Here is a 13,311-nt window from a genome sequence, read left to right as displayed (position 1 = left end):
GCAGGGCTTTAGCCCTAGCCTCTGACTCCCAAGGGGTCCAGAACATTCTCTGGGGAATGAGTGGGCATCTTGTTCTTCACATTAATCCCCGCCTCCTGGTGACCCCATGCTCAAGATCACTGTTCTGGTACCACCCCCGTTTTCCCATGAGGACCCTTGTGGGAGGGAGGGAGCCACGCTTCCCCTCGTCCGGGAGGACCACTGTGGCCTGTCCTGACCCCAGACCCCAGATTAGGGTGGGGGCACCTGAGAAGGGGGCGTTTGTGGGTCCCTTCGGGTGCGTGGCCTGTTTTACTTAAAGGCGCACCTCTGTCCACAGGAGCGTAGCCTCGGACAAACCTGAAGCCGCAGGGGTGGGAGGGGAGGGGCGGCGGGTGAGAATGAATCACAATAACGCGCCAGTGTGCCCGGATCACGCCAGGCCTGAAAGCGGCCCCGGCCAAGTTCCCGGCCCGAGTAGGAGGCCCCGGTGGCCGGCGTCGGGCTCGCCCAACGGTGCTCCCGCACCCCCGCTTTCCTTGCACGCCCTCCCGCCCGCAGTCCCACTTGGCGCCGCCTCGCGGAGGCTGCTCGGTGCAAGCTCGGCCGCCGCGGGGAGGGGGCGCTCCAGGGCCCGGGGCTCCCGGGCTGCGCGGCTCCGTGCGGGGGCCGGAGGGCGGGGGAGGGTGTGGGTCCGGCGCGGCCCCGTGTCCGGCGCAGGGCGGGACGCTGGGGGGGGAGGGGGCGGAAGGAGGGAAGGCTGCGCGGAGGGGCCGAGGAGCGCCGCCCCCCCCGCCCCAACCCCCCGGGCCGCCCCGCGCCCCCTCCCCCCCCCGGCGCCTCCCCCCGCGCGCCCCGGCTCCCACCTGGCGGCGGGGCGGCGCGCCCCAGGGCGGCGAGTGCGCGCGCGCGGCCGGCGCGCTGTCCCTTTAAACGGCCCGCGGCGCCTCCCCGCGCCCCGCCCGCCGCGGTGCGGCCGGTGCTGGGCGAGGCCGGAGAAAGTCCATGTGAGCCGGAGCGCGGGGACGCGAGACTTCCTGCCGCCGCAGGCCGGACCGGGCCGGGCGCCCGCAGGTACGCCCAACTTGGCGCCGCGGGCCGGGTGGCCGCCGCCGCACTTCCCGCAAACTCCGCGGCGCGCCCGGCCGCCTCCCTGCCGCAGTGCCCGCCGGCCGCCCGCAGCCCAAGTTCGCGCGGCGCGCCCTCCCGGCCGGGGAGGCGGCGGGGCCGGGCCTGGGGAGGCGCCGACCCGCCCGCGCCCGCGCCGCCCCGAGCGGGGCTGCGAGCGGGGCCCCGGGCGCCTCCCTGTCCCCCTCCCGGCCGGCGGGCGCGGGGCCCCGCTCGGGACGCCCGGCCTCCGCCCGAGCGCGCCGACCCGGCCCGGCCCTCCCGGAGCGGGGAGGCCCGGGCCGGGGTCCGAGGCCGGCCGCGCAGCTGCGCATCCGCCGGGCCGGCGTCTCTCCCTCCTGGGCCCGGTGGGCCCCTTTCCGGGGCGCCCCTGCGCCCCTGGCCCTCCCTCGCGCGGACCCCAACCTGGGGAGGACCTGGGGGCCGGCTGCCCCGGGAGGGGGCTCGCACCTGTCAGCCGCTGCTCTGACCCTGCGGACCTGAGGTCTTGTTGCTCAAGCCCCTTATCTGAGGACCTCGGAGGTGACCTCTGAGCCCGCTGCCCACGCCCATGACCCGGGCAGACGACCCCCGGCTCTTCGGAAGTCTGCCGCGTTGGTGTATGTGTGTGTGGGGGGGTCATGAGGTCAGAGTTCACCTCCGGGTCCCCTCTTCCGGGCCCCCTCTTCCGGGCTTCTCAGAAGTTTGGTCTTGGGGCTGGTGATTGCCAGTTCTCTCCTGACGCCCTTTAATTAAACCGGTGGATTTGCAGGTGGTAGGTCCCGGGAGCTGTGGCCCTTATAGGGACATTCCCACTGCTCCCATCCTCCTCCCCCTTGTCCTGGGGGCCTCCGAATCGGAGATGTTGTGGCCACATGGGCAGTTGGGCTTCTTCTTTCTAGGGGTAATTCTTGGGACTCCCCGAGCACCCAGCTGTGTGTCCCCTGGCGGCATGTTCTAGTTGAGCCCATCCTGTGGGGTGGGGGGCTGGGCGGGGGGTGGGAGGCTGGGCGGGGGGTGGGCACTGGAGGTTGGAAAGCCGGGGTCCTTCCTGCCCTCAGTGTGCTCACCATCCAGTACCTGAGCAGTCCGCAAGCACTCCACTGTGCCCGCCCCTCTCCCAGCGGAGGGGGCAGAGGCCCAGGCCCATGGCCCTCCTGCTTCCTGTGCCCGCCGCAGGCCCGCCCTCCTGGCTGGTCTGGTCTGGTCTGGTCTGGTGTGGCCTGGTGTGGTATGGGTCTCTCCCCAGATCTTCCCACCCACCGCTACCCCTTCCTCCCCCTCCTCTCCTCTGGAGCCCCTGACCCCCTCCCCTCCCCCTCCAGTGTGCCCGGATGATGGCAGCAGGGGGGTCTCAGCACTCACTCACTGTCACTTAGGTCTTGCAAGGACGCCGGGAGACGCGGCCTGTTACTGGCTCCGTTTCACAGGTGAGGAAGCAGCTTGGCATGCAGGAGCCAGGTAGAGAGGGTCAGGCGGTGGGCGCTGCCTCCCACCTCCCAGACAGCCACCGTGTCCCTCCACCTGCGGCCCCCTGTGGTGCCTGTCCTTCCCAGGAGGTCCTTTGGCATTTCGGTAGGGTCATTCCTCTGTTGGGTGGCACCTTGGCTGGAGCCTGAGCGAAGAAAATAGGAGGAGGAGACCCAAGGTGTAGGGCCCCTGCTCTTTCAGTAAGACCGCTGGAAAGCGCAGAACTACAAGATACCACTTGTCACCTTTCCGCGGAGATCTGCTCTCAGTGGTCACACCCGGGGCTGAGGCGGTGCTGACTCAGAGCCAGCTCTGCCCATCCTCTCCTGCTCCCATTTAGAGGTGCTCCTGCACCCATTTAGAGGTGCTCCTGCTGTAACTGACCTGGGAGCACCAGGCTGCATGAGGCTGTCTCCGGGTCCTTTCCCTGCTCTCCAACTAAAACACGAGCATGCGTTATTCACAGAAGGGGGTGACAGCAAGTGCTGAGCTGGCGTCTGCGGCTGGGGCTCCTCCTGAACCTTGGCCTCAGGGTCCCGCCTGCCCGCCTTGCGTCCTGGGCTAAGGTGGGCTCAGTACCCCCATGGGACAGGAGATGAAAACTGTGGCGTTGAACGTTCCCAAGGCTCCATCCCTCCACCCCTGCTTCTGAGGCCTGTGCTCACCAGAATGCAGAGCTGGGGGTGGGCCGCGAGGGCCAGCCCCAGGCCTCCTGTTGCAGTCCCCAGCACTGGCCATCAAGGGCCGAAGCCTCCGTGCCCTGAGGCCTTGCTCCCTCCATGCCAGGGCAGCCTCATCCACCGCCCAACCCCAATGTGGGCCCCTTCCACCTGGGCCTCCCCTGCCTGGGCTCTCTCTGCATTCTGTTGTCCCGGGGTGGGGGGCTGCTGCAGGGGGTGGGAGTGGCCCCCCCAGGCTGGGGGCGGCTGTGGTGAGAGTCTGCTGAAGGGCGCCAGAGGGGGCCGCAGGTGGAGGGACACGGTGGCTGTCTGGGAGGTGGGAGGCAGCGCCCACTGCCTGACCCTCTCTACCTGGCTCCTGCATGCCAAGCTGCTTCCTCACCTGTGAAACGGAGCCAGTAACAGGCCGCGTCTCCCGGCGTCCTTGCAAGACCTAAGTGACAGTGAGTGAGTGCTGAGACCCCCCTGCTGCCATCATCTGGGCACACTGGAGGGGGAGGGGAGGGGGTTAGGGGCTCCACAGGAGAGGAGCGGGAGGAAGGCATAGGGGTGGGTGGGAAGATCTGGGGAGAGACCCACACCAGCCCAGGCTGCACCAGTTCACGGCCCCTCACCCCAGAACACTATGCGTGTTGAGCCCTGTGCAGTGGGCATACTCGGGAAGTTTGGCCGTGGTTAGGTTCTGGGGACACGCCGAGCTGCCTTCCGGTCCAGGGTAGTGTTAGCCCCCTGGCTTGTGCCTGAGGCTGGTCTTCCCGGCCTGGACTTTTGGAGGGGAGCACGGTCCTGTGATGTGCTGCTGCTCTTTGGGAGGGGGGTCCCAGGCAGGAGCAGGTGCGACCCGTCAGTCCCTGGCTGCATCCTGAGCTACTCCTGTGAGCTACTCCAGCTCTGGGCGGCCCCACTTTGGGAGCTAGTGAGGTCCGGTTGGGGCCGGGGTCTGCCTGGGGCTGGGAGTGGCCTCAGGGCCTGTTGAGGGCTGGCTGGGTTGGGCCTCTCACCCGCCCTGGCCTGCGGGGTTTGCAGAGCACTGTGTCCTGGGCCCTGTTGGAGCCCCTCGCCCAGCACTGTTACACCCCTGTCTGGCCTGCTCCCCCGCAGCCCCCCATTCCTCCCCGAGATGAGCAGCCTGGCCCTCGGGTACTTGTGCTGCGGCTCGGCTTGGGGCTACAGCCCGTTGTCTGTTCGGGTCTACACCTCAATTCAGGGGTGTGTGGGCCCCACCCCGTGACCTGTGGGCGAGGCCTGTGTGGCCTGGGCGCCGTGGCTGTGCCTGAAAGGTTACATCCTCCCCTGACGCGGACCAGGGCTCCAGGGACCCTGGTGCAGGCCGGGGAGAGCGTTCAGCTCCGCCACTCTGGGCAGGGCAGGGCTCCTGGCGATCTCGGTTTCTCTTAGCAGACGCTTGCTCTCCCCAGGCCTGGCTCTCCGGCTCTTTGTAAACTCCAGTGCCCTGCTGGCCAGGGCTTCTTCCTCGTGTCTCCTGCAGCTGCTGCGTGCTGGGAGCTGGGCTTCCTCCGTGGTGGCCTCTGGCCTTTGTGCTTGCGAGTTCTGGTTTTGGAAGTGGGACCCTGAGGTTGAGGGTCTGGCGGGTTGTGGGTGGACACAGAGGGGTCTGGAAGGAGTGGCCATTGACATTTGGGACATGAACTTTGGAGTGGGGCTCCCTGGTGGCCGCCTTGGTGGTTAGCATCTTCAGAGTGGGGCAGTGTCCTTGAGGACAAGGGCAGCGGGAGCAGGAATGGAGGGGGGTCTGACAGTGACCCTGGGATCTCCGGTCCGCCCCCCCCCAGCACGTGCCGACTGGCCCTGGACGAGGCAGTGAGGCCAGAGCTGGAACTGCAGGGGCGCTCCCAGGTCACATCCTGCCTGGAGCTATGTGACCTTGGATGCTGATCGCACCCTCTCTGAGCCCCACCCTGGCTTGTGTGTTTCCCTGTGAAGTAGTAGCTTCCTTGTTTGCTTGCCGGCTGAAGGTGAGCAGGCCCGGCCTCGGGCCTCTGTGCAGGTTGGGCCCAGCCTGGAGGCCCTCTCGGGATGCCCCCTCCCTGTCCGTGGGCAGGAGCCAGTGAGGAGCACATGTCCCTTTAAGGGGAGGCTGTTCTCCGTGGCTCCAGGGAGGACGCAGGCATGCTTTTCTCTGAGGCGCTGTTCTCTGGTCCCAGGGGGAGGAGAGGCTGGGTCTGGGTCTCCCAGGGAATCTTCCCCCTCCCCCTCGGCCCTGGGCCCTGGCATCCAGGAGGGCACATGGCCATGGATGGGCCCCGCCCAGCGCCTGCCTGCCGCCTGGGAAGCAGGCAGGTCGGGGGCGGGGACCACAGGGGCCTGAAAGTGCCCATATATAGTCACTGGGTTTGAGCAGAGTCCTGTTGCAGAGCTGTGTCCCAGGCCCTGGGCTGGCCGGCCCTCAGGCCCAGCCCCAGCCACCAGGTCCCTGGGGGAGGCCTTGTCTTGGGGGGCCTGGGGGGTGTTACTGAGAGGAGAGGTGGATTTGGGGTACACCGTCCGATAGAGCAGCAGTGCTCTGAGTGTTTGTTGATTGAAAATAAAAATCTCCTGAGCCCTCCCTGGTCAGGACCAGGTGTATTTCTGCAGATAGTCTTTGAGAGTTGGAGCCAGTGATATGTGGCTGCCCCATTGACTTGAGCTGCCCGGGGTCCCTCGCTGTGGGTGTTGGGGGGATGCCTGCTTGTCTGCAACTCCAGCCTTGGCCCCACAAAACACCCGTGTTATGGTGATGCCCCTATGCCCCCTCCCCACCCCCCAGCACCAGGGGCCGTCCACTCTGACGGCTGGCGTGCTCTGGAGGACGTGTCCCTTCCTCCGTTTCCCAGACTGTGGGGTCCCCCGTGCCTGTCGGTTGGGAGCAGGACGTTGCCCTGGGTCTTTCTGGCATGCGGGGCCTCCTGGGGCTCTCCGCCCTGGCCCTCAGCCTCTGCCCCTGCTGGCCCCCTTCTCTGCCCCGTCCCTGTCCCTGTGCCAGGAAGGGAGAAGTGCCCGCCTCTGCCGCATTCCTGACTTTTGTGCTGTTAAAAAAATCAAAATGTTAACATAGTTTTGCTCATTTAATTTAGTTTCCATTGCACTGCTGAGCGCCTTTGTTAAATTGTGTATACTGATACTTTTTGTTGTGTCAGCAGTTTTTTCCCCTTTTTTTTGAATATAAAGCCATTAGAGAGGCAAGATTAAAAAGATACATTACAATTAAAATGTTAATGAAATCTGCATCATACAACTTTTGAAGCCCTTTAGGCATTAATCTTGCCTGTGTCATGTCCATTAACTTCGGCTATTCTTGTTCCACACTGACCCCTGCTGAGAGATTTGTGCTATAATTGGATTTTTTTTAATAAAAAAGAAAAAAAAAAAGCTTTTAAGAAAATAAAGGTTGAGTGGTGGCCCTGGCTCCGAAGCCAAGGGAGAGGGGAGCCGGGGAGTACGTGGCCTCCCCTGAGGGGCTCCCCTCCTGAGCGGGGCGGGGACCCCTGCCCCTCCAGCTCCTGTCGCCCCTGCGGCTGCCCCAGGGCTGGGGTTTCTTCTGCCCCTCGGGCCATCTGCGCCGGGCTTCCCGGGTCGCTGGGACAGGACAACCTCCCCAGGCTGTTGGACGAGCCACCTCTGGGGTGTGGGTGTGCGAGAGTCAAGGCTGAGCTCACCTGCCTGGGGAGAGGGTGCAGAGCCCAGATGCTGGGTGAGGGGGGACAGGGGCGCCGCCGGCCAGGCCCTCGGTGGGACATGAAGGGCTGCGCACGCCAAAGCCTAGAGTTTTGAGTTCTCAGGATTGTGCATCCCCCATGCATCCCACGGAAGTCTGGCCTCCTGGGCACTGGGATCTCCAGTGTGAGGCTGGGGCTGGGGACTGGGAAGGGGGAGCCCCTCTTGCCTATGGTCAGGGCAGTGGGGACCCCCGGCAAGAGTGGGTGGTAGGTGCCCCCGTGGAGTTCTCTGTGCGGACTCGCCCTGGGCGGGGGCGGAGCCTCACCCGGGCAGCCCGCCCCCTTTCCGGGCCCGTGTGAGGCTGGGGTCCAGGGTGGCGGGTGGCCTGTGGTGTCTGGGTCAGGCCGGCAGGGTGGGCTTTCCCGGACCCCCGTGTTGCAGTCACCGCCGTCACCGGGAAGCTGGTCAGGTGGTTGGCAGTGGGGCTGCTCCAGACAGATTTCATGTCTGTGTGTTTTTGCAACACCTTTCTATAAAGGGAAACATAATTTAAAGTATGATTACTTAGTGTTGCAACAGCCGCCTCGCTCCACGCTATGCCGAGATCATTATCAGAGGCTGATATTAACTTGCAAAGAATATTATGCAAATTGCCTGCTGGCTCCTCCGGGAAGCCTGCTCCCAGGATGGGCGTGGGGCAGGGGGCCTGTGCCTCCAGGGGGACGCTGAGGGACACTAGGAGCAGGGCAGCCAGGCCCAGGGGAGGCTTCAGGACAGCTCTTGTCCTCCCGGCTGGCCGCCGGGCATTGTGATGTTTGTTGAGTGAGTGTTGCCTGCGTGCTGGGACCTGGCCTTCCCAGAGGTCCCTGTGATCCCTGCAGGCAGCCCAGCGGTGTGCTTCCCTGTGACTGGCTCTGGGAGTAACTGGACCTGGGGGTTCACGAGCCCCAAGCACTTGTCATTCCCTGAGGGAGGGACCGAGGTCACAGACCCCGCCCTGCCCCCTGGGTGCAGAGGCCATCCTACTCACTGACTTAGCACCCTGGCTTTGCAGCGTGCAGGGGCACGGGGCAGCCCCCGAGGGGCGTGTTGTGGGCCGACCTTGCGTCTGCCTTGTGGCGTGGACTGTCCACTCACACTCGTGCCCTTGGGGAGAGAGATGGGGTGGCCAGAGTCTGAGGATGGCTCCCTCCATCACCAGCCCCCAGCTGGTCCTGAAGTCAGGGCCACAGTTTAATGGCTTTAGGATTTCCCTCCAAATGCCCTCTCCCACTGTCTGGAAGAAGTCGGGCAGAGCAAGTTTGGGGCAGAAGAACCCATTTATGGGTCCTCAGGAGTAGTGTCCACCTGGAGCTGTGGAAGCCTGGTGGGGCCCCGGAACCTCAGATTTCCCTCCCTTCCCATGAGCGTGGTCATGAGTGGGCAAGGTCCGGAAGCCGGGGACCCCCGCACAGGGGTGTGCCACGCCCCCCCAGAGTGGACGGGAGTCTCGCTGTCCCTCGGGGCTGCACAGGCAGGAGGAGGACAGGGTTTTGGAGGCAGCCGGGGCTGGACAGGACTGTGACAGTTCCCACGATCCTGTCGGGCGGTCCAGGGCTGCGCTTGGTCAAGCCCCCACTTTCTGCAGAGTCCGGGCGTGTCATCTTGGGATTTTTGAACCCTGTTCTTCACTCTGCTGCTGTGGGACCCTAGGTAAACACGGTGACCTCCCCGGGCCTCAGTTTCCCCACATGTAAAATGGGGGAAGAGCTTTGAAGGATGCAGACCTGGGGCTCATCCCACTTTCTGGTCGCCGGGGTGGTGATGCTCCGGGCACGAACGCTCTGGCTGGAGGGCCGGGCCGTCTCCAGCCTGCCGTTGCCCACAGTGACCCGACAGGTGCTTCTCTTTCCTGCAAAGCTCCTCCCCCTCCTGGTGGGCTTCCCCCCACATTTTGTGAACGCTGCTCTGTCCAGAGGTGCCTGTTGGCTCCAGGAGGGCAGTGATGTTTGCGCGTGCAGGGATGGCAGACGGGCAGGGAGGGCGTGAGCCTTACGGGCACCCTGTGGCCCTGGCAACAGCTCACCATACACCTGGTGGTTTACAGTGACAAAAGTGTACTCCCCACAGTTCTGGGGGCCAGAGACCCAAAGTTAAGGAGTGGGCCGGACTGGTTCCTTCTGGAGGCTCTAGGGCAGAATCTCGGCCTCTCCCAGCTTCTGCTGGTGCTGGCAGTCCTCGGCGTCCCTTGGCTTGTAGACCCACCCCTGCTACCTCTGCCTCGATTGTCACACGGCTGTCCTCCCTCTGCATGTGTTCAAATGTCCCTCTTCTTACGAGGACACCGGTCACGGGGGCCGGGCCCACCCTACATCCCTCATCTCCATCCTTAACTGGTCACATCCACAAAGACCCTGTCTTCAAGTAAGGTCCTGTTCTGAGCACCTGGGTGGACATGAATTTGGGAGATGTTATCAACCCAGTGTGTGTGTGGGGCTGGGGGAGGTCACAGAAATCCTTCCGTGCCTGGCGGGGAGGAGGTGCTGTTTGGGAAGTCGTGGGGGGGGGGGCTTGCTGAGACAGGTCATTTGGCTCCGCCCTGCACTTGCCCAGGAGGGTGGGCAGCCAGACGCATGGACAGTGACCACTGCTCAGACAAGTAGCGGATGACGGGGCCGAAGGGCCAGTACCAGTTGGGAAGTCTAGAAGGAGCTTTGTTTTCAGGACCAGAGCCGGGGTTGAGGGCAGGAAACGGGGCCATGGGCGGAGGAAGAGTTTCCTGAGACACAGTGTCTATGGTTATGTAAGTTTTGGGACAGGAGGCAGAATTTGTGTTAATTGTTGTAACCTAGTTTAGTTGGCCAGTCCCCGTCACGTGAAGGGGCCAGGAAAGGCGCGTCGGCCACAGAGGAGTCCTCAAGGCTGGGTCTGCCTGTGCACCGAGTCCCAAACCGTAGCACAGACTGGGGCCGCGGGGCCCTGTGGCCCCTCCTCTGTCCCCCCCAGAAGAAAAGTGAGCTCATGAAGTGAGGGAAGTAACCCAGCAGAGGAGGTGGGTTCCCAGAATGGGCTGGAGGTGGGCTGCGGCGTCCAGGCAGCGGGGTGTGGGAGCAGAAGGTGGTGCTGCCCTAAGGGCCCTCACCAGGCCAGACCTCGAGGGGCCCCCCACTCCTGGACCCAGGACCACAAGAAGCAGGCATCTGGCTCTGGAGAGATGAGGTGCAGGCCTTGGGGCCCTTCTTGGTGGAGGAGCAGGGTCCCCGGTCTCTCCCCACGCCTCTAAGCCACGCAGACCGACCTGGGCCAGGCTGGACTGCAGAGTGAGGGCCCCCAGGTCGTGGGGGGCTGCCCTGTGGTTTTGCTCTGGGTCTCTTGTCAGATTCTTAATAACTCAGGAAAATGGAAAGGAAAACTTGTCCTGGAACGATCTGAGAATAAGTTGCCCTGAGTAGTCACTGCGTCCCGTGCGCACAACGGCTCAACGGCTGGTGGTCTCTGAGACAGCCCACTAGCCCGGGGTCGCCCTCTACACCTGGAGCGTCACTGTGGGTCCGCGTTCCAGGCACTCGCCACGGCTGCCTTTAAAGTTGTAATTCAAAAAAATTCTAGTTGCTTATGTATAAAATTACCATCTTAACCAGTTTTAAGGGCACAGTCCGGGGACGTCAAGCGCACTCACAGTGTTGTGCAGCTGTCCCTCCGTCCATCCCCTCCGTCCGTCCCCAGAACGTGGTCATCTTCCAGACTGGACTCTGTCCTGTTATACACGACCCTCCTTCCCCCAGCCCCTGCCCCCCAGCTCACTCCCCCTTTCACCTCCTCCTCTCCCCTGCCCCCTCCCCTCCAGAGCCTGCCCCAATCTGTGCCCCCTGCCCTCTACCCCCTTTCCCCCTTCCGTCCCTCCCCTCCCCCAGTCCGCAGCCCCCCCTCCCACTCTCTGCCTCTTGAATTTCTTTCTCCCCCCCTCCCTTAATTGTGGTAAACAACACATAACATCACGTCTGCGATCTCGACCCTTTTGAAGTTTTGCGGTTCAGGGCTGCTAAGTGATCGGCCACCATCCGTCTCCAGGACTTGTCCTCGGGCGAAGAGGAAACTGGTCCCTGCAAGACAGCAGCTCCCTCCCTGTGTCTGTGGGTCCCACTGCCCCGGGGCGTCACGGGAGTGGACCTGCCGCATTTGTCCTGTGTCTGGCTGTTCTCACGGGGCACCGGGTCGGGGATTCCTGCCTTCTAAGGCTGAGCCACGCTCCACGCTGTGGACGGACCATGTTTGCCTGCCCATGGCTCTGTCGATGGACGCTTGGATCATTTCCACCTTTGGGCTTTGTGAGTAACGCCGCCGCGAGCATGGGCGTGCTCTTACGTGTCTGAGCCTTACTGTGTCTCTTAGGCTACCTCAGTCTGGAACCTTCCGTGGTCTTTCTTGGCCCTGGTGACCTTGACTCTGGAATCCGGGCCAGTTCTGCAGAATGCCTCCCGGCCTGAGTCTGAGGCTAACGCGTGGTACCCCGCAGCGCGTGTCGTGGGGGCCCCGCGGTGTGGACCGGGCCACCCGTCGGACATGGTGCATCAGGCCACTGGGGGACGCTCTGTCTGATGTGTGTTTCCACAGGTGGAGGGCAGTGGGTGCGGGAGCAGGGGAGCGGCTTCCTCAGCCCCGCGTACCTGTCTCCTCTACCTCCCCTGACCCAGCCTCGCTCCTGAGCGACATCATCCACGTCTGGGCAGACCCGTCTGAAACCAGTGGGTCCCCATTCCCTCCGAGGCAGGGTCAGGGTCGGTGTCCGTGGGGCGGGTTGTGTGCATTGCCTGGAGGCCCACCAGCTGAGAGGCCTAAAACAGCTGAACTTTGCGCTCGCCGGGGTCTGGAGGTCAGGGTGTCACGGGGCCGCGCTCCCTCCCGGGCCCTCCCAGCCTCGAGCAGCCGTGGGCATTCCTTGGCTCACGCCACACCCCTCCCATCCTGCCTCGGTGGCCACACTCCTCCGTGTGTCCGCGGCTCCTCAGGACGCCAGCGGTCGGGCCTACGGCTCCCCCGCAGTCCGGTGAGGCCTCTTCTCGACTGGGCTGACGCGTCTGCAGAGACCGTGGTTCCCGTAAGATCACATCGTGAGCCGCCCGCGCGGGAGCGGGGGCCCTGCTCCCCGTCTCCGCCGCCGCCGCCTTCTCCCTCTCCCAGCCCTAGTCTCAGAAGGAAGAGCAGAGCCGGCCCCCCGGGCAGGGGCATGTCCCTCCGTCCCCCGGTCTGGGGTCGCGCCTCTGACCTCCCGCCCGGCCTCCGCTCCGTCTCCCGTGTCTGCTCAGCTCAGGTAGAGCAGAGTTTGCTGCAGCCGCAAGACACGGGGTCAGTCCTTCTGCTCCGAGATGTGACGGGATTGAGGCAGCGCGAAGCCCTAGTCGTAAAGGGGGCCATACGTGAGGGTAAAGTGAGCAAAATAAAGTCAGCCGCTCTTGGAAAATGTGTTTTTCTTTGGGGAGAAGGAGGGAAGCGAACACGCAGGGCCCGGGGATGGCCAGCAGGACCACTGGGGCTCCCAGCCAGCCCCACCCGAGGGCGTGAAGGTGGGCGCGCGGGGCGGGGGCCTGGGGCTCTGCGGTGGCCCGCTGGCTGCCGAGGGGCACCGGGCACCGTGGGCCTGTCCCTGGGGGTCCAGGAGGCCCAGATCTTCCCACCGGCGGCCCCAGGGGTCGTGGTGTCCTCAGGGAGGCGCTGCCTGGAGCAGATGGGTGCCTCTCTGTGACTGTGGGTGCTGTGCTCTGTGCTTTACGGGCGAGGGCACCCCAGGGCTCAGTGCACATGGGTCAGCCTTGCCCAGGGGTCAGGCCGCTGTCCCCAGCGAGGCATCAGGAGGAGGCAGGTGAACTGGTGTCCGAGAGGTCCGGCCACCAGCTCAAGGCTACAGGCGGAGGCTTGGGATGGCACCGCGGGCTGCTCCCCCTGTCTCGGACCCGTGTGGCCCTTTTAGGAGATCCCTCGTCCCCCGCCCCCGCCCGCAGAGGGGCTGGGCAGTCAGTTTTACTTTGCTGAGGAGTTGGCCCAGAGCTGCTGGCCCAGGGTCTCTGGAGAGTGTCTGATACTCCCCTCATTTTGTGAAAGGGAAACAAGGCCCGAGGGGTAGGGGGGGTTGGGTGGAAGAACTGAGCGGGGTGTAGTGATAACCGCCCCCACTGATGGTTTTCTTGGGGCCCCGGGGTGCTGCTCCGGGGGGGCTGGGGCAGAGACAGCAGGAGCCCGTGGGCAGGGGTGGTTGCTGGCTGCCCGCCCAGCCCTGCCCCCACCCTGGATCTGCCTGGTTCTGCGGGCTGGGTGCATCCAGGTAGACGGAGCTCGGTCCGGGTGGGCCCGGGGCCACCACCCTGGTTCAGGATGGCTCCACCAGGGACCCACAGGAAGGGGCGGGTTGTCCTGGTCTGGGTGGGGTCGCGCGGTGGCGGGT

General features: G+C 64.6%; 1 protein-coding gene across 3 annotated transcripts in view; it reads left to right on the top strand.

Annotated features, from left to right (window-relative positions):
• Positions 1-932: 932 nt before the first annotated feature.
• NACC2 (NACC family member 2) overlaps positions 933-13,311 on the top strand; it is a 68,505-nt gene continuing 56,126 nt past the window's right edge. For all 3 annotated transcript variants that reach the window (XM_078062013.1, XM_078062012.1, XM_036092126.2), the window contains exon 1: positions 933-1,053. The gene's annotated coding sequence lies outside the window, so the exon portion shown is untranslated. The remainder of the gene's footprint in view (positions 1,054-13,311) is intronic.

This window comes from Halichoerus grypus, chromosome 14 (assembly GCF_964656455.1).
Source record: "Halichoerus grypus chromosome 14, mHalGry1.hap1.1, whole genome shotgun sequence".
Classification (NCBI taxonomy): Eukaryota; Metazoa; Chordata; class Mammalia; order Carnivora; family Phocidae; genus Halichoerus; species Halichoerus grypus.
Note: the sequence above shows the minus strand (reverse complement) of the source record. Positions and strands in the feature narration are given on the sequence as shown.